Raw genomic sequence first — 21,394 nt, 5'->3', positions numbered from 1 at the left:
ACCCTTGAGAGATGTTAATTGTTTGACAGTGGTTGATCTTTAAAAGTAAACTTCACGAGACCTGGTCCAATGGGCTTTAGTGCAAACCAGAAATGAACTTTGGCAGAGAATCCAATAGGCTAGTTGTAGTCATGCCCCCAAGATCCTAGGGCTTAGGATTCAGGACACTTTCAGACTAATGGGGCAACAATGATCTAAGAGGTTCCAGGGAGATAAGGCCAAAATGTTGAGTTTTCATAGGATAATGGTTCCCCAACTTATGAAATACAACCTGATCACCTTTCTCTCTTCTAATGGCCTACCCACAAATATGATTTCTGCATAAAATATTCATGCTTGGGGCTTCCCTGGTGGCGCAGTGGTTGAGAGTCCACCTGCCGATGCAGGGGACATGGGCTTGTGCCCCGGTCCAGGAAGATCCCACATGTCGCGGAGCGGCTGGGCCTGTGAGCCATGGCCACTGAGCCTGCGTGTCCAGAGCCTGTGCTCCGCAATGGGAGAGGCCACAACAGTGAGAGGCCCGCGTACCACACACACACACACAAAAATATATATATATATTCATGCTTGACAACAGATAGATATAAATTAACTTATGTTCATCCCCCTTTCTGTCTCTGAGACAACCATCAAATATCCCCTTCTCCAGTGCTATTTAGTGATACTAAATTTCTTCAGTAGCCAGGATAAGCTAGATTAGGAATTTGAGAAGGAATGAGGTGGTCTCCTTAGAATGTTTTAACACAACATAGAACAGGAAAGCGTCCCGGGAAAGTATAGAGTAGAAGGAGATGACAGAACAAGATCTTTCTCTTTTTTAAAAAATAATTAATTAATTAATTTATTTGTTGGCTGCATTGGGTCTTCATTGCTGCGCGAGGGCTTTCTCTAGTTGCAGCAAGCTGGAGCTACTCTTCGTTGCGGTGTGTGGGCTTCTCATTGCAGTGGCTTCTCTTTGTTGCAGAGCACATGCTTTAGGGCATGCGGGCTTCAGTAGTTGTGGTTCGTGGGCTCTAGAGCACAGGCTCAGTAGTTGTGGCTCACGGGCTTAGTTGCTCCGTGGCTTGTGGGATCTTCCTGGACCAGGGATCGAACCCATGTTCCCTGAATTGGCAGGCAGATTCTTATCCACTGCGCCACCAGGGAAGCCCCAGAGTGAGATCCTTCTACAGTAGTGATGGGTTTTCCAAAACATTTTATGCCAGAAATCATATCTGTGGGTAGGATGGGGAATTGGAAAGAAGGATTGAATTAATGAGGCCAGTGGAAGAGAGTTCTTTTCTAAGGATGCATTATAAACTAGAGGAGTTCATCAATAGGGTAATAATCCTATACTGTGTGCATGTTTATCTATTTAAGCAAGTCACTCAGTTAGGTTTTAATATAGGATATCTCTAATGAGAGAGTCAAGACAAGCTCATAAAGGACATGAATAGTATCTCCCTTACTCATGGTTGTTTTTTTTGGCACTTCACAATGTTGGTGACGTAATGGGTACCCAATAAATGTTTGTTGACTAGAAAAGGGATGAAAGAAGACCAAGCTTTCATTTACTATCAGAAATAGTTAACTTTTGTTAAATGTTGATTAGGTCCCTGATACTTTAACACTTACTACATAAGTTCTCTTTTAGTCTTTCCAACAGTCTTGCAAAGTTTATGCTATTCCCATTTTACTGACAAACATTGAGAGCCAAGTAGATTGAGTGGCTTGGCCAAGGTCATTCAGTTTAAGTGGAAGACCAGCATTTCCCCAACTGTATTCCAACTCAGGTCTGATGTAAAATCCTGAGATTTTCACTGAAGTTGTCTGAAGTAAGGTCTTTATAAAGGAGTCAAGAATCGATGCTATAAATGTAAGGAAGTAAGGGGAAAACCTAGGAGAAAAAAACTACAGACAGCCTCACATCACCTCAAGTGAGGTTTTCTGGACAAATGAGTTAAAAAAAAGAAAAAAAAACTATTTTCAGAGCATGTTTTTGGAAATAAAGATCGAGGAGGATGAGACTGTAGATTTTGACAATGGCGGGTTAAGAAACTGAGACTGCTTAGCGGTAGAGTCTACTAAAGTAGGAACATGATGCTTTGCTTTTTTCAGATTATTTCTAAGGGAATAATTTTATTTTATTGATTGCTGATCAGTTGAAGATTCCAACATAGATCCCCCAGGGACTGTGTATGACTTTTCTTTGCTGCTAATGTACAATATCAGCCTTCCATTAATGATAAATTACACTCAACATTAAGCATCTCCATCAGTGGTCTTCAATTCTGGATACACATGAACAGAAAGCTCTTTAAAACTGCAGTGCCTTAGGCCCCATCTCTACAGAATTTGATTTTATTTATTTTTATTATTTATTTATTCGTTTATTTTTGACAATTGTGGCTTTTATTGAGAGGAAGGAACTCCAGCTGTTTGGATCACTATGTATTATTAAAAAGAGACTTTTTAAAACTTTTTTCGTAGCTTTACTGAAGTGTACATGATGCACAAGTTGTACATATTTAAAGTATACAATTATTTTTGTTGTTCTAGGGATGAGGCTTAGGCCCTGCTTTTGTTGTTATTTTCAACTCTCCATATAATTCTAAAGGGTGGCAAAGGTTAAGCATCACTGGTTCAGGTAACAGGACTTTGGGCAAAATTAGCACCTGATGAGAAAAGAACTACATCTGGATCTAGAGACTGTCATACAGAGTGAAGTAAGTCAGAAAGAGAAAAACAAATATCGTATATTAACGCATGTATGTGGAACATAGAAAGGTGCTACAGATGAACCGGTTTGCAGGGCAGAAATTGAGTCACAGATGTAGAGAACAAACGTATGGACACCAAGGGGGGAAAGCAGTGGGGGGTAGGGGTGTGATGAATTGGGAGATTGGGACTGACATGTATACACTGATGTGTATAAAATGGATGACTAATAAGAACCTGCTGTATAAAAAATAAATAAAATTAAATTTAAAAAAAAGAAAAGGACTGCATCTAACCAAAGGCAACCACATTATTAATTTCTAATACTCCAAAGACAGGTTTTCAAAATAAACTCTTGATGTAAACTAAGGAAATTATTTTGACACGGAGGGATAAGATAAAAAATCCAAAGCAAGAATGACCCAAGGATTCCTGAAAAGTCTAAGGGATTAACTGCTGATATAAATGAGGCATTGAGGTTATATTCCAAATTATGATGTTGTAAAATCATTTTTAAAATATTTTATTCCCATCATAAACATGGAAAAACTGAGACTCTGAACAATAAAAGACATAATCCAAATTAATTAATTAATGAGATAATCCTAATTAATTAACTAGGATTCTTTATTTCTATTCCTGGGAATAATACCATGTTCCTAGACCACACTACTTGCCAAACTTGAAGACCATATAAAAACAGCAGAAAGAGAAAAACAAATACTGTATGCTAACACATATATATGAATCTAAAAAAAATGGTCATGAAGAACCTAGGGGCAGGACGGGAATAAAGACGCAGACCTACTAGAGAATGGACTTGAGGACACGGGGAGGGGGAAGGGTAAGCCGGGACAAAGTGAGAGAGTGGCATGGACATATATACACTACCAAATGTAAAATAGATAGCTAGTGGGAAGCAGCCGCATAGCACAGGGAGATCAGCTCCGTGCTTTGTGACCACCTAGAGGGGTGGGATAGGGAGGGTGGGAGGAAGGGAGACGCAAGGGGAAAGAGATATGGGGACATATGTATATGTATAGCTGATTCACTTTGTTATAAAGCAGAAACTAACACATCATTGTAAAGCACATATACTCCAATAAAGTTGTTAAAAAAAAAAAAAGAAGAAAAACAGCCAGTGAAACAAAACTAATCTCTCCAAAACCAACTTCTAATTGGATTATTAAGTTTGAGAATTAAAAGACTCAGCACAACAGCAAGCTCAGGATATTTGCACATTAGAAATGTTGTATTTGCACATTAGAAATGATTAGCAGACAAAGGGTTTGTTCTTCTTGTATTCTTTCTAAAATCTTTAAACATGCCTATCCAAAATGGTCAATTGCTAATTATAAAAGATCACATTCGCAGAAGAAGAGAAGGGAATACCATGAAATAGTTTTTTAAAACTAGAAAAAAAAATTAAAATTCGAAGATTTTCTAAATTCCAAATCCCTATAAATGTCTAAAGTTAGAATAAAATTCAGAGAACTTCTGGTCTTAAAAAATATTAATCTATACCTTAGTATATATGTAGACATTACAAAAAGGCATTAATAATAAATAAAGATATCCACAAAATGATACTTTGAAAGGTTAAAACAATATGCACCATTCTAACAGTCTGTGAGACTGGGTTAAAATCAATGAATTGTTCTCAGGAGTAAAAATATGCTTCCATCTGAACAGAAAAAAAACCAAAATCTCATAAGTTAAGATAATATAACTACAAAACTGTGCTTCCAGGTATCTGGACCATGGCTTCTTAAACTATGATGTGGCAGTAAATCATCTGGGGATATTGTTTAAATGAATATTCAGGTGGGAAAACATCAAGATAAGATCCATCATCCATCATTATAGTCATGATTGTCCTTCCACATGAAAAAGCACACACTGCAAGATTAGTTGTTAGTTTAATTTTAAAATTCCACCTAAAAAAATCTTCTAAAGCAGTGAAATGTAGAACTTCATAACTGCACATGAGAGTAACATTTAATACAATAAGCGGACAGTGGTTCTTTCCATTTCTTGTTTCTGTGTTTGTGACAATAAACATTTACAACTCCAGGGATTTAAGGTCTGGTTCCAGTTGAATTTAATTGGCACAAAGCCTAATTGTTATGTGAAACTTACTTACAACTTGAGTTAAAGCATGCTGTAAAGACTTAAGAAGAACTACACAAAGCAAGAAATTACAAAATTATACCCTCAAATCACAGTGTAGATTGTAGATTAACAAAAGTACACTACTGTGAATTAATACTCATTGGATCTTTCCCATGTATTATCATCTGGATTTTCTAACTGAATTTAAAAACAAAACAAAACAAAACTTGCCTTGATAATAAACCCTTAAGTACTTGGGCAGAAATTTTAAGTGCCCCTCATCTGCTGGTGAAAATGTTAGGGAATTGAGGAGTGGTAGGAAGTCATTTCTGTTTGTATTTATTGATGGGATCAAATTTGGTGATTTGCTACTGTGATTTGTTAGTTTTGATTATGTTTTAGTCCACGTTCACATTCTCGCCAACAATTCTGAGAGGAAGTAACTTCCGGATGTATGACAAGTGACAAACACTGATGCAAAGCAAACCACATTGAGAAAGCCGCGCGCAGCGGACATACCTCAAAGATCCCAGCTAAAGATCAAGTAAAGCTGCTCTGCGTGGCTGGAAAATGCCACCAGCAGCCAACTAAATGCATGAAATTGTCATAAAGTAGGATGACTTTTGTCATAAAGTAGGACGACTTCTGAACCTAGGTATCCTCAGGTTATGAGACAAAAAGCCTAGTGACAGATTTGACTTCCAGCAACTGTAAGGCACAGGTTAATAAGGAAAAGGGCATAGTCTGACATCCAGCTTCTCAGCCACACCTGGTCAGATAAATATCTCCATTAACTTTATCTTAGGTGAAACGTTGTAGACGGGATCTTGATTTGTGGACCAGCCAATCTATCTTTTCAGTTTGGAAGAAACAAGTAATTACAGAGCTACACTTACCCATGGGGGTAACAGGGTAAGTGGGGAGGGAGGCTCACATACTATCTCCTGCCACATCTGCACCTATGAATGAATTTCACATAACATATAAAAGATATACTACATTATTTATGGCATACTAGAGGGTAGAGGAATTTTTCCTCTACTGGAGTGATTCCAGGGGTTCCACAGATTGTCCACTTAACTGATTTTTCCCCCAGGCAGAAGCACTGCATTTTGAAAGATCTGTCCGTCTAACTATTTACCTTGAAACATAGTTGATGGCTTTGGATTAGTAAGGAGACAGAAACTACATAGTGATTTGAACAAGGAAAGTTTTATCTATCATTAAGAGAGGACTGGAGTAACAGGGAATTGGCTAGTAAGAGTTAACAAGAATGCTGAAGAACACAGGATTGGTAGATATAAGGGGCAACCACCACCCCTAAGGCTGAGATGAAGGCCCAAGGAAGAACCACCCCTTCTTGAGGGCTGAGATCCAGAGATCTTAATGGAGATGGCAGAGCACTGGCTCCCTGATGGTGGAAGAGTCACAGAGATGCCTCACTGGTGATACTCCCTCTGGATCCTGGAAGAAGCCATTCAGAGAGAGGTGTCAAACCCTGGAACTTGCTAGGTGCTGAGGAAAACTGCTGGCTGCTGATGGAGTTGGAAAGCTGTCCTCTGTAGGAGTCTAGTGCACTTTCATGTGCATTTTGGGCCAGTGTAGCTCCAGGCTGGTACCTGAGATAAAAGCTGGGCAGCGGGCTCCCTAGACACCCAGTGCTGTGGGGCTCCCAGTGTGTACATGTGTAGGGCTAAAGAAAGAGTATGGGGAATGGTGATCTCGGCTGGGAATAGGTCCATGATGTCTGTGGCTGCAGCCAGTACACAAATCAATCTCTGGAGAAAGTGCAGGGGGCAAGGAGGTGCCAACTCCAGAGAAAGCTGTGCCATGCAGTTACCTAGCACTGGAGAAAACCATGTGGGGCAGTAGAGGAAAAGTATGCCCAGCAAGAACCTGGCTAGTGAGCCACCCTGAAACCAGGAAGAGAAGCTCCTTCTACCTTCAGTGTCCCTCCAGTGTCGTCTACTGAAAAGGCTCAGGAGAAATATTTACAGGGCCCAGCTCCATCATTACAAGCAGGCAAACAGAATGACTTTGGAGCTGAGAGAAAATAAATTGATAAGCAGCACAGTCTGCCCTTTTGATGACTCAGCCTCTCTGCCACACATCTGAACTCCTGGACAATAACAAAGTAATTGTTATTTACTATCTCCTGCCACATGTACACCTATGAATGAATTTATATCCCGCCTAACAAGACGCAAGCATCCTTCTCACCAGTGAAGGGGAGACCTCAAAATGAGGAGACACAGAGCGCCAACAGCCATTGCATCCATTGTTGTGACTATGTGAATTACTTCTCAAATTCTGTCACAGTCCCACCTAATATTCTGTCACCTAAAGACTAAATTGTAACCTCTAACAACTTCTATGTAATATTTTTTTAAAAAGAAAGTGGGGGGACTTCCTTGGTGGTCCAGTGGTTAAGAATCCACCTGCCAATGCAGGGGACATGGGTTCAAGCCCTGGTTCGAGAAGATCCCACTTGCCGCGGGGCAACTAAGTCCGTGCACCAAATCCGTGCACCACAACTTCTGAGTCCACGCTCTAGAGCCCGCGAACTGCAACTACTGAAGCCTGTGTGCCTAAAGCATGTGCTCACAACAAGAGAAGCCACCGCAATGAGAAGCCCGTGCACTGCAATGAAGAGTAGCCCCTGCTCGCCACAACTAGAGAAAGCCTGCGTGCAGCAACGAAGACCCAGTGCAGCCAAAAAAATTAAAAAAATAAAATAAAATGGGAAGGAAAGAATAAAATTAGTAGCATATACAAATAAACACATACATATAAAAAGCAAAGGAAAAATGTGCAAAGCTACTGCAATCCTCATTTATCTAATTGGCCGCAAGGCCATAACTGATATCTATGTCTTCCTTCTTCCACTACCCATTCTGAATTTACCCTGTCCTCAGGCATTCCATGCTGTTGATGTGGGCAGAAAAGGCAAATCCATATCCAGAATATTTGTCTGTTTTAATGAGGAAAAATCTGCTCCCTCAATATGATGGAAAATGTCATATCTAAACAACCTGCCACCCAGTGGCTGGCTGGTGCCTGTAGGCACTCCATGTTGGCTTCTCATTGACTAGGAGGAACTCAGCAGTAGTGCTAGCAAGGTCAACCTTAGAAAGAAGAAGTCCATGTTGCTTAGCCCATGCACACATAGCCTCCACTTCTGCCACCATGGCCACTATTCATGGGCTCACTGAATAAGCATTGGAGTGGCTGGGAGAAAGGCTGACTGACATCCACAGAGTGTGTAATTTTGCCCACTTGATTATTAAGAGCAGTAGATGTCTTACGGTAGGCATTAAGATGGGACATGAATTTCTTCAGGGTCTACTCTTTTTGAAAGGTCCATCCTCATACCTCTTCCTCAAAATTCCTTGTCACCAATCTTCCAACCCTGTTCCTCCCAAGTCCCTGACCACATAGTCAAACCATTAGGAACTGCCCATGGCCCATTATATATCTTTACTTCTGGCCCTCTCTCATTCCATATATTGTATACAAATCTTATCTACTATTCAAAATTCTGCTGACTGGGAGAATTTTCCTTCTCCACTGTCCTTCACGATTACTTATGAGTAGGACTGTAGTGTTGCAGCCGTCCACTCTTGAATGGTACCAGAATAACCTGTAGACTCCTCTGTAAACCAGGCTTGAGGTTTTTCTTCTTCTATCAACTAGACTAAGGAAATTCTCAAGAGGCCAAAGGCATGGGTTGGAGGAAAAGAGGCAATACAGCAGGAGTTGCTATCAAAGGAGTCTGAGTCATTTGCTTGTACAACTTACTTGTACTTTCCAGAGCTGCCCAAGCTCTGCCTCTTACATACTACTGGGGCCCAGGGCAGGCCTCCCCCAAAATATGCCTCAATGGCATACATCCAATGCAAGAAGGACACTTTGACCTTCCTGTCTCCCAGAAAGCAGGAAATAAATCTCTCATGTGAACGGCGCACTCCCTGCATCTGGAGGTAGAAGGACAACTTTATCGCCAGAGACAGGGAATTTGGGGCCAAGAAGCCTGTATTCAAAAAAAAAAAAAAAGCACTTTGTTACTTCTTTAATTTACTACTCCAAGCCCAAACTCTGTTTAGATTCTTCACTAAGCACCCAAAGCCTAAGTTTCTTTGTCCTGTCAATTCCTCACAAATTTATTGTTCGTCTAAAAAGTATAAAAGCTGCCTGCTCTGGCCACTTCTTAGGTCCCATTTGCTATGAGAGCTTCATGCACACAAATTAAAATGTGTTTCTTTTATTCCTGTTAATCTCTCTTGTGTCAGTTTTATTATTAGTCCAGCCACAGAACTCAAGAGGAGTAGAGGGGGATATTTCCCCCTCCCCAACAATACCATGTCCACTTGTTGGTAGACTGCTGCTGGGCATGGCCAACCTTGTGGCCAGGTAGGTCAGACAACACCCAGTTAAAGATGAGAAGCCCGGTCCACATGATAAACTGACACCCCATGGTCATGTGTTCGGGATCTACCTGGTAGCAAGCCAAAAGCAGTTTGTCAAAGGGTGAATAGTTAGCTGAAGAAGTCAGAGATTTTCTTCAATATCTCAGAGATCTGCATTGTGATTCTGCTATTGGTTCTAGCCAGAGGCTCTGTGCAGAATCCCTATTTGCTACAGACACTTAGAGAATCATTGAATCTGCTATATCTTAAAGCCAAATTGGTAGCACAGCATGCACTGTGTCCTGGACTTGCTGCACAGCCTTCTCTTGCTCTGATCATCATTCAAAACCAGCAGTCCTATGGGTTACTCTGTAGATAGGTTGAAGGGGCATGTTCAAATGTAGTATACGTCACTTCCAAAATCCAAAAGGGCCTTTTGAGCATAGGGACCACTGAATATCCAGAAATGTTACTGAAGTGCTCTTGAATTTTTGTGGGGCTGGATTATTACCCTTTGGTTCTCATATGCTTTACTAAGCTATCTAAAGTACTTGCTACTTTCTGCTCATTGGATACAATCAACATGATATCATCAATAGTAGGGCAGTGTGATGTTTTGTGGAACGTTGGGATGATTAAGATTTCTAGAACAGAAGAACTAACCTGACCCTGAGGCAAAACTGTGACAATATATGGTTGGCCCTGCTAAATAAAAGCAAATTGCTTTTAAAGAGGGGATATATGTATACGTGTAACTGATTCACTTTTTGTTGCAGCAGAAACTAACACAACATTGTAAAGCAACTGTACTCCAATATAATTAATTTTTAAAAAAGGCAAATTGCTTTTGGTAGTCCTGGTAAATTCATAAAGTCAATAGCCGCACACCAAAAGCCCGGGGCTGTGTTGATTTGATCAAGTAAAGACGTTGTATCTGGATCAGCAACTACAGTTGATCCTTGGACAACATGGCTTTGAACTACATGAGTCCACTTACACGTGTATTTTTTCAATAGTAAATACTAGAGTATTATGTGATCTGAGTTTGGCTGAATCTGCAGATGCAGAGCTGCCAATACAGAGAAACTACATAGTTGGAGGGCCGACTATAAATTATATTCAGGTTTTCAACTGCTCGGAGGGTTGGTGCCCCTAATCCCCACATTGTTCAAAGGTTAGCTGTATAGTATTTGGAATCGGCCAATGATTAGGTTTATGATAGTCCAGTCATTCTCTAAGATCCATCCAACTTCTATACAGGCCAAATAAGTGAGGTAAATGGAGACATGACAAACATCACAAGTCTTATTTCAAATCTTTGATGGTGGCATTAATCTCATCAATTCCCTCCAGGATACGGCATTACTTCTGATCTACTGTCTTAGAAGGGAGAAGTTCTAAGGTCTTCCACTTAGCTCTCCTTCCACAATGGTCCTAGATCCATAGTTTAGAGAGCAAATATAGGGATTCTGCCAATTATCTTGTATGTCTATTCCAATTATACTTTAAGAAACTGGGGAAATAAGCACAGAGTGGATCTTCTGACCACCTGGGCACACTGTGAGTCAGGCTTGAGCTAAGACTCCATCTATTCCTTGGCCACTCTAAATCCCCATTTTGACTAGTGGACCACAAGGATACTTTGGGGCCTCAGGAATAAAGTATGAAAGTTCTGATTATTTCCTTTTCCCCAAAGTGCAATCTAACAAATGGCTACAGGTCCCTTTGGGGAAGGCTTAAAGGAGGGTTTATGGTGTATGCTTGAGGCAGTGATGCAGTGCTCTTGCTCAAGGGGAACAGGCCTCCACTTCAATCAAATGACTCTGCATCTGTGAACTGACTTGGGTTTGGAAACTGGATGAAAGGTCATGACTCTCAACTGTGGCAACTAAAGTCAACTTTTTTGCTACCAGATCTAGACTTTTTCCTGTTATATACATGAAGTGACACTGGAGACTGCCATCTATTTCATTTCATTCATTACCTGCCACGAGAAGTCTGCTGATGAATTTACCTTAGACTTTACCCACAGAACCATCTGTGGGCCAACGCCTTCTGATTACACCTATGTCCCTGCTTTCCATTATTGTACAGGTAACCTACTTCATCTGTGCTGGTTAAGTGCTGCCACTTGGTTTCTGCTACTATGGGATCCCACCACCTCCGCTGAAATCAGGGAGCCAATTTTCAATGGGCTACCAAGGAGAGCAGCTACAGAATTTTTTCACCAGTGCCGGGGTTCCCTCATTGTTTTTTCTCAATACTTTAATGACGGAAGTGTGTACTGGGCCTTGTCATGGAATATAGGTAGAAGATGGGTGTACAAGTTGCATACAATAAATCTAGTCAAACATTCCTTTTTTGAAGGAGTCCCAAAACTCACAAGTAGTAGACAATGTCTGTCCACTCATTCTCCTTTTGAGGCCTCATAGCATTAAGGGATACGGGAGCAGGGGAGTAAGATTGCTTGCTCAAATTGCTATCACTTTGCATTCACCTTTCTATAGGTTTATGCACAGCTCATTGAGTAAATGCTCATTCTCCACCTCTCAACTTGCATTCCCCTCTAGAAAGTGTCAGCAAACTTTCTGTAAAGAGCCAAATAGTAAATATTTTTTGCTCTGTGGGCCATATGGTCTCTATTGCAACTGCTCAACTCTATTTTTGTGGTGCAAAAGCAGCTATAGACAATACATAAATGAAAAGGCATAGCTGGTTCTAATAAAATTTTGTTTACAAAAACAGGTAGTAGACTGAATTTGGCCCAAGGGCTGTAGTTGCCAATCCCCCAGTCTAGAAATTCAAAAAGACTCCCATCTCAACATTTATATATTTCTCTTACTTATCCCTTCTCCATTAGCTGCCACATCCCCAGATATAAAAGAACAAAATATATTCTCCACAAATCCATAACATTATTTTTTTATTTATGCACAAAAGCAATGTCTGCCTTTAAGATTAGGGTAGACATGTGCCTAATTTGAAGCACACAATATCCTGCCACTGACCCAGTTACCATCTGAAATTTCTGCATTACCCACTCCTCATGGTTAAAGTATGAAAAGACCCTTTTAATATATGTTTCAGTTGGAAATAAACCAATGTCAGGCTAAACTTTAATTTTTCTTTCAACAGCTGGCCTCAAGTAGGATAATTTTCATCAGGACCATACCTAGACAATTACCACACACTGAGGCCTATGAGACACATGCTGAATGCCAAGCTCCACATAGGGAAGGGAGGGGTACCTAATTCTGTGGGATTTGTACTTAATTCTTTAGGCAAAGGGGAGAGGCCTTAATGGATTTTAAGCAGGGTGATGACCTAATCAGAACTGAAATTTAGAATGACTGTTCTTGAAGCTGTGCTGAATATGGAATTTTTTTCCTCAGGGGAGGGGGGTGGGGAGACCAGAGAGGAGGCTAGAGGCGATTAGGAAGCTATTAAGAGCAATCTAGGTGAGAGAGGAGTAGAAGGGGTGTGGAGGCTTGGGATATGATTTGGAAGGTAGAGTTAGCTGAACTCAACAAATAAATCAGTGTGGAGGCTGGGGATGCTGTTAAATTATAAAGTGTGTTAAATATGGGTTCTTGACTTGTTGAAAAGGACCAGCTAATGACATGCTCTCTACTCTGGATTATCTGCAGAGGTAGACCTGGAGCTAAAATAATGGAGCAAGAAGCCATGAACACTAAAGGAGGTGATGACAAAGTTCAAAAAGATGAGTCATTTCTGAAAAAACAAAGGTCATGGTCAAAAGCTCAAAGACAACAATTTGCATTAGAAACCCTCTCTGCACTATTAATTGTCCTCCAGAAGGGCCCACTTACTACCAGGTGTTCTTTTACCCTTTACTCTTATCCCATTTGATGCAGAATTATCAAACATGCAAGGTCTCACACTACTCCAGTCTCCGTCAAGGTATCAATCAGGTATGAGAATAACTTCTAGAAATTTATCCCACTGATATGCTGGTACTCAAGTGAAATGACAACGTGTAAGCTTGCACATTAAAGCATTTTTTGTTAATATCAAAAGGTTGAAACAGCCTACAACTCTACCAAAAGGGAACTAGATAAATAAATTATGATAGAGTCCTATGATGGAACAGTATGCCAAGTTAAAAACAAAGAAGCAACTTTATATGCTGATATGGTGTTAACTCCACAATAATTAAATGAAAAAAAAAGCAAGATTTATTTGCATTTCAAAAACAGAGAAAATATATATTGTTTTTGTTTAAAAAAAAAAAAAAAAAAAAGCATTGGTTGCCTCCAGAGAGGAAAACAGTGAATCAGAGGGCAGCAAGGAAAGGAAAAGGGCTACTGGGGCCGGGGGGGCGGGGGGGGGGGGGAGGTTGGTGGGCGGGGTGGGCGGGGTTCCATACATATTAGGGAGTAAATAAACTCCAGAAGTCAATGTATCTAAGAAATACGAACTCCGTCAGAAATGTCAGCAAAGAAAAATCCCAAACAATTGCTGTGGAACAGGACTAGAAAGCAATAGTCCAAATAGAAACAAGAGGACAGAGAGTTCCAGGAAGGGACCCGTAAATCTGATAGGTCTGATTATGTGGAAAAATCTTACTGAGAAAGGGTTGGATTATATAGAAATAGAAATTCATACATGGAAAAACTAGGCACATTCTCTTTTCTTAAGTGAGTTTATTATTAACTCCACGATTTTAAAAAATTCTACAAGTAAGGAACCATGTTCATAATACACGTGCTTGGCTCAGCAGTGAACAAGATTTACACAATAATAAATACATACTAAAATGCAAACGAAATGTGAGAATTATACTGCGACATCTATTGGGAAGTCAAGAAAGGGAGGGCAAAGGGTATGTGTGTGAAAAAGCTTAATATTTATCTACCATAATGGACAGTCAGTAGGTAATGTCAAATATTGATACATTAAGAAATAGCAGTATAAACATATTATTTCAAAAGGTAAATATGGAGAGAAACATCTAAAAGAGGTGAAAGTGGTTGCCTTTACACAGCAGGACTGGGGGAGATGAGGGTTGAGTGGATTTCTGTTGCTGTTGTAAAATGTTTAATAGTCTTACTTAATTTTATTTACATATAAGTCAGGGGGAAGTACAGGCTTTGGAATGAGACTGCTTAGATTTGAATCTTGGCTCTGACATTTCACTAGCCTTGTAGATAGAGGCAAATTACTTACTCTTTCAATTTTCCTATCTCTAAAGTAGAGGAAAAATAATATGCACCTCATAGAGCAGCTTTGAAAATTAAATGATTAATTCATGTAAGTTGCTTAAAATATGCCTGGCACATAACTGCTCAGTAGTAAAACAGTAACTAGGGACTAATACTTATTAAGACAATAAGTATTAACTACTGTTACTTGATAAAAATATAAAGGTGTTAATAACTAAAATCTATTTTTTAAACATATGAGCCACATATTAAATTCTGCTCCTTTTGTGAGGAAACTTCTTTTTTTTTTTAAGTTAATACTCCCAGGTACTAAGTAGGACTTTATTTCTTTAGGTTACAATCTTCACTTTAATCCACAGTTGGAAGAGGGAGAAGACCCATGAAAAATTCCAGTCATAGTAAGAGCTTAAATTGGAATCTGAAGATAAATTTTAGTTAGATTGGCCAAAACGGGAGGAAAGAGAGCTCCAGGTAGGGAGAATGACGCTTACAGAGACCTAGAGGCAGGAGGAACTTGGCAATAAAAAAAATGGCTAATAGAACTAGAACAGAGAGTGATGATGCGAGAGGTGTGCTCTGGGCAGGAACTAAATCATGCCAGGCCTTTAGGCCACGTTAAGGAGTTTGACTTATCCTGTTAAGCAGGGGGTAACAAGACCAAATACTTTGAGAAGATCCCTCTGGGTGCAGTGTGAAGAATCACTTAGAAAGATTCATATAGGCAACAGGGAGGACCTTGCGAAAGTCCAGGCAAAAGATGATGGTAGTGCTAGGAATAGAGAAAAGTAAATGGATTTGAGAAATATTAATTAAGAGGTAAAACTGACAGAACTTGGAGAAGAGAGACTCCTAGGAAGGAATCTTTTGCCTTTTTTTTTTGGTCTAGTCTAATTAAATTATATTCTTCAGGTAAAAGCTGACCTCCTAAACTTCTCACCAATACTAATGTACTCAATTGTAGAATATTTGCAAATAAAAGCTGTAAGACATTTCAATCACAAAGTTAACTTTTCACTTCTAAATGGTAAAATCCAGATCTTGGAACAGAGGCGCAGAAATAACATCACAAAGGAATGAGATGGAAATAACAGCAACCTAAATTAAACAGCCTAATTAATTAAGTACAGTGAAACAAGTTTCCTACTTCCCAGTTTCTGCAGTTGCTGTCCATAAGAAAGGCAAATATACTGCTGCCCAATGCCTCTCCCCTTCCTGTGCCACTTTTACTCTAATATTTTTACTCTACAATAGTCTTAGAAGAAAGAGAAATTTTACATGCTCCGCAAATAATCTACAAGTTGTGTGTGTGTACACAGGTGAAAAAGCAGACTGTATTATATCACATATGTAAGTCACATGATAAAAGGATACCTCACCCAGCTCAGGTGTATGTGGAGGAATGTTGGTTGGGTTGTGCAGTGTCCTCAATGAGGTGAGACCTCAGTTGACTCTTAAGAACCGGAAAAAGTTATAGAAATAAAGATAAGAGGAAAGGAGCTCTCAGTGGTGGAGAGTAACAACAATAGAAAAAAACAACGAAATCTGTTGCCGGAATAAAAAATTTTGGTTTACGGAGTATAAATCCGTAGTTAAACAAGGGTCATATACTGTGGGACCATTTTAAGGGCCATAGGTTCTCTATTCTGTGAGCTATGAAAAGTCACTACATGACTTGAAGTAGAGGAGAGAGAAGTTCAGGTTTACATTTTTAAAGAGATCCATCACCTCAGGGGTTCTGCTGAGGATGGATTCAAGCTTAATACTATCCACTGAGATATCAGGTAGCAGGTGACCGTGGTACCAAAGTCAAAAGTTGATGAAACCCTGAACTAGGGCAGTAGAAGTAGGAGAGGAATTTGTGAAAATAGGTGGAAAACCTTGAGCAGATCCGGTGATCTGATAGTTGTAGAAGTTAAGAAAAGAGTAAAAAATGACCTCTGGATTTCTGGCATGATACCTGGATGGTAGTACAGATCCATTACCCATTCTCCAACATCCCAGGAGCCTAATGTGTTTCAAAATTCAGAATATTTTGGATGTTAGAAAGGAGATATCGTTTACATGCCCAATATAACAGTGTACCCCCCAGCAGGGCCTGGGACGGTACCATGTAATCAAACACAGAACTATTTCTGCAGTAAGACACATCCTCCAAGCAGAGTAGATGATAAATAGCTTCCTGACAGTTCTCGCAGGTTTTACAGCAAATGCATTCAAGTTTTGCTGAAAACTGAGTTAACCAAAAAAATTTTTGCTATCAGAGATTTTTTGGTTTTGGAATTGTGGATAAGAAACGGTAAATGTACTAATACTCATAAATAAAATACAGGAAGTAAAACATTGTTTTTTGTTGTGGTTGTTGCTGTTTTGATGCGATAGAGTTTCTGGTTTACAAATGTAAAATCTCAGGTAATTATGACATCTTAAAGATGTCCAGCAGGCAACGGGATAGATGAGATGAGCAAACTAGTTTGGGCAGTTTGAAACAATTATAGGGAAAAAAGTGTAGCTGGGAAAATAATCTCTATTTAGTGCCAAAAAATATGAGCCCAACCTAGAGAATGACTGAAGGAGACTTCATCTAATTGCCAGTAGTCACTAATGACCTAGAATTCAGAGCCCTACTTGTCTCTGCTTTGCCATAAGTTAATGCACTTTGGTCTTTTGCCTTTGCTGGCATTGATTTGAATTAATTGTTGCTATTGGCAGTATATTAATTGTGTTAAGATTACCCAAATCATATAAAACTAATTATTCTGATACTAACTAGATGCATAATTAGATAGGTGATTGAAAATACTTCCTTCTCAATTTTATAATCATAAAAGATCTGGCATACCAAATGTATTTTTACACTTTATGGACCAGAAAATTGAATATGTCTGAAGATGATTTGGGCATTGATCATTTCCAAAATATTAAATACATCAATATTTTCTTTTGGAGAAAAATTCCTTTTACCAGGAATCTGAAGGCATGTTAAAATTAAAAGCTTCTATGGAAGGCGTAATCATCCAATCAGAGCTTCCAAGCCTACATCCCTACAGGTCCTAGGGATCTAATTTCTTAATTTCTCAATCTTTTTTGGGGGGTGAGTGGTATGATTCCCACAATATGTCTCATATTTGTCTCATTGTGAAAGCAAAATATATATTAACAAACTACAAACCAAGTAATAAACTTGCCTGTTTAATGATTTTTTTCAGACTCCACCCAGCATTATAACTCACCCATAAAATTTAGAACTTATAATAGAGCTGGACAGAATTTTTTCTCTCTCAAACTTTCACTTGATAATATTTGGTATTATCAAGATTATACTTGGTAACTTCAATAGTTACCATCAAAATCCCTTCAGAAAAACCTTTTCAGTTTTTTCTATCCCCAAAATACTACAGTATGCTGAGAAGCCATTTAAGATACAATAATGTACAATAAGATTTCACACAGTTCTTAATGTTTGAGAGTTTTAGTCTAGCACCAGATCCTAGAGTCTCAAGCCCTCCAAGAAATGTTTAATAAGGATTATAGTATAATTTTATGTATTTTTAAAAGTACAGTTTGATTTTCTATTCTGTGAATGCATGGCTGTGTGTGTGTGTGTGTGTGTGTGTGTGTGTGTGTGTGTAAGACACAGTAAACTGGTAGAAAAATCAGCCTTAAAAAAAATGTAAATTCAATAGGATACCGCTATTTTTATTGTAGGTTCCAGCCCATTGTGGTCAGAAAATCGATGAAAATCAATGTAGTGTTTTAAGACCAACGTTTTTTAAAAGTAAATAATAGAGAACATCCATGCTGTAGGATTAAGTATTGTTTTGTAAACCTTGTTTCATTTATATGTACACATACTTGAGTGTATTGTGTTGAGGAATAGAATGCATTTCTAAGGATTGCAGTCCAAAACAAAAAACAGTTTAAAAAACACTGATGTTAAGGAAGTGTGCTTGCCAACCAAAAATCTAGAGTGTTGCAAATGGAAGGATGACCCTGGGTTGCTGCCTCATAAAATATATTTTAAGCCAATATAATAAAAGATCAGAAGACTAAATTATGTTGTCCGAGTTGACTCAAAAAATTAACTGTGGCTCTGAAATACCAAGAAAGGATTAAAAATCTCAGTCCACATGGCATCTTCAATACACATGTGATCCACAATGACAGGAGAAGAATTATGGCCTCAATCTCCCTGGAGTCAGGCATCATCTGGACAAGTAGAAGTTAGGGTAAATCAGAGCTGGACAAAGAACAATTGACTATTCTGTAATTACAAAGGCCTTACAAACTATATGAGACACAACAAGGTAAAAATCTTATGATAAATGAGAATGTAGGTGGTGAAAAGTACAGATAACATGAGTCGTGAGTCAAGCCACTCAAATAATAATGCCATGTCTACCACTAACTTGCTGGATGAACTGAAGTTAGAATCTCTCTCTCAGCTTCAGGTTATCACAAACTGGATGGGTTGACTAGACATCCAAAGTGAGAAGGGGATCCTAAGAATGCTAGGGCTAGAAGAGATTCCTGATTTAAGTCCTCATTATCTTAATCTAGGGGAGTATTATTTTTCCTATTTTACAGATAGTTTAACTGAGACACCCTGTTACTCTAGCTAATGCAAATATGTTACATTTCTCCCTAAAATTAAGGGTAAAGATAATCTAATAACATCTGGCCCAATAATCAGTGAAGATTAAATTAATACCCTACACTCAGAGAGCAATACCTACATCTAATTTTTAAATAGTATTTAGCACATATGGAGACACGATTAAGAGGACAGGTGAGGCTCTTTTAAGAAAAACAGAAAGCACTGGTTAAAGGTATCATAAATAATTATGTCCTCTTGTGCTGCGGTTGACTTTTTAACTTTGACTGCACCTTTTAAAAAAACAACTATATGTGTTTCCTACAGCATTTTATGTTAAGTGTGCAATTTAAAATATATTTTTTAAAATTAGCAAAGATAGAACTAAACAAATATAGGCAGTGAGATTGCCATTTATTATTAAAATTTCTATGTAAAAATGTTAGTTAAAGCATTGCAAAAAGAAAGATGCTTGGTACAAACTCTTCAGAATGTTTTAACTAATATGTATGCTAGACTTCAGATATTAAAAGTTAAATTTAAAGAAGTCTATTTGTAGGGTATGACTTTAACCTCATGTATTTTAGACAGAAACTCAAAGAAAAATTTATACAGTAAAAGAAGCAACAGATTTTCCCACAACCAGAAATTCTCAAATAAATGAATTTTTAACAATACAATTTGAATTTAAATGTCTTCATTATGTAGTATAACTTTTACAGCAAGTTATGTTCACTTAATAAGGTTTTCTGGAAGCCAGAGAAATTGGTAACTCCTTGGAGTTCTAAAAACAGAAATAGTTATTTGATAAATTTGAAGTGAGGTGTTTGGGTGAATATTTGAGAGAGAAGGAAGTGCTTTGATGGGCTTTGAAAGAAAAGGAAATAAAGTCTAAGGTAAGCACCAGTTTCACCCTCAATTCTTAGGCTTCAGAAAAGCCTAATTAGGCAGGGAAAGGAATTTGGGCCTGGCACACCCAGGTTCAGACGTGGCAGGTTCCTGAAACAAAGTTTTTTTGAACCTTTGACTCATATGCCACAGGCAGACCAAAGCCGCGATAGGCAGGTCGTTTAGTCAACAGGTCCTTCAACGCGATGGTGTGCGGTTGGTGAGTGGCAGTTAGATTTCCTCCTGCCACGAAGAAAATAACTTCTCGATCAAACCGGAAAGTGGGCGCAGCTCTGGCTTAGGGAGCGCACCCGGAAAAGTACAGAGACCAGAAAAAAAAAAAAAAAGAGAGAGAGAGAGAGAGGGAGAAGGATGTCCGCGTCCCGACCGCAGAGCGCCTTCCAAACCACTCGGAAACCATTTGAACGGCTCGGGCGGCCGCGGTTTCCAGCCTAGGACGGTCTGGGGTCCGGCTGGGAAAGTTGCCGGGCCAAGCCGTGCCCTTCTCGTCGCGGGTTCGCCCCTCCGGCCCCCGCACCGGGGCGGCAGGAGACCAGCAACCTGTGAGCCCGAGAGGAGCCCGCAGCCTCGCGCCCGGCCCTGCCCCTCCCACCCCCCACTAGGCCACCCTCGCAGGGACCAGCTCGGGGCCCCCAGGACTTCGGCCCGGGTCCGGCTCTTCTGAAGCCTCCTTACAGAGACCGACAGGGGGCACTGCGAGTGACAGGCAGGACAGGGCAACCCCCGGAGCGCCACCTCCTCCCCGGTCTCGGGAGTCCCTTTCGGCCTCTCCCGAGGGCCAACTGAAACATCGTTCTCGAGACCATCTAAAACCGGCCACCGGGACCTTCCTCGTCTCTCCGCCAAGTGAGCCCCCGCGTCTGTCCGCCCCCCCCCCGCCCCCACACACACACCTCCGACGCTGCCCAGGGGCAACGGGTCCCCCGCCCCGACCCGAGCGCCGGCCCGCCGAGTTACCTGGCGGGTGGGCAGGGCAAGGCGGCGGGAAGCGGCGGCCGGGCGGGCGCTGGACGTGGGCCGGGCGCCAGGTGCAGGTGGCGGCGGCGGCGGCGGCTCCGGTGGCTGTAGCTACAGTTGCCGATTAGTCCAGCTCCTCCTCCGCCGCCGCCTCCTGCCTTCCCGCGGGGCCTCCGGCGTTGCCAGGGAGAGGCCGAACCGAGGCTCGGCTTCCTCTCAGAGTCTCCCAGGTGAGCTCCAGCCTGCGACGTCGGCAGGGGCGAGGCCCCCGTCCCGCGCGTGCGCGCCAGCCTCCCGCCCCGCCCAAGCCCTACCTGAGCGCTCCAGGTGAGGACCGAGGACTGCGCGCGGGGCAAGGGCGCCGTCCCTGTCCGGGCGCGGCCGCTGCGCGGCTCCTCTCTCCGCGGGAGGCGAGGCTGGTTCTCGGCGCGAGGCGAGTCTCAGCCCGTCTGCCCTGGGGAGTCCTGCTCTGACCTGGTGGTAGGGGTCACCTTGTAACCAGAACACGGTCTGCGTCCTTAGGGAACCAGAGAGTCTAG

General features: G+C 40.7%; 1 protein-coding gene across 1 annotated transcript in view; it reads right to left on the bottom strand.

Moving 5' to 3' along the window:
• Window positions 1-21,035, bottom strand: part of GALNT3 (polypeptide N-acetylgalactosaminyltransferase 3) — a 46,054-nt gene extending 25,019 nt beyond the window's left edge. Inside the window, exon 1 of the mRNA XM_060015686.1 lies at window positions 20,856-21,035. The gene's annotated coding sequence lies outside the window, so the exon portion shown is untranslated. The remainder of the gene's footprint in view (window positions 1-20,855) is intronic.
• Window positions 21,036-21,394: the final 359 nt, after the last annotated feature.

The sequence above is a fragment of the Delphinus delphis genome, chromosome 7, assembly GCF_949987515.2.
Source record: "Delphinus delphis chromosome 7, mDelDel1.2, whole genome shotgun sequence".
NCBI lineage: Eukaryota > Metazoa > Chordata > Mammalia > Artiodactyla > Delphinidae > Delphinus > Delphinus delphis.
Note: the sequence above shows the minus strand (reverse complement) of the source record. Positions and strands in the feature narration are given on the sequence as shown.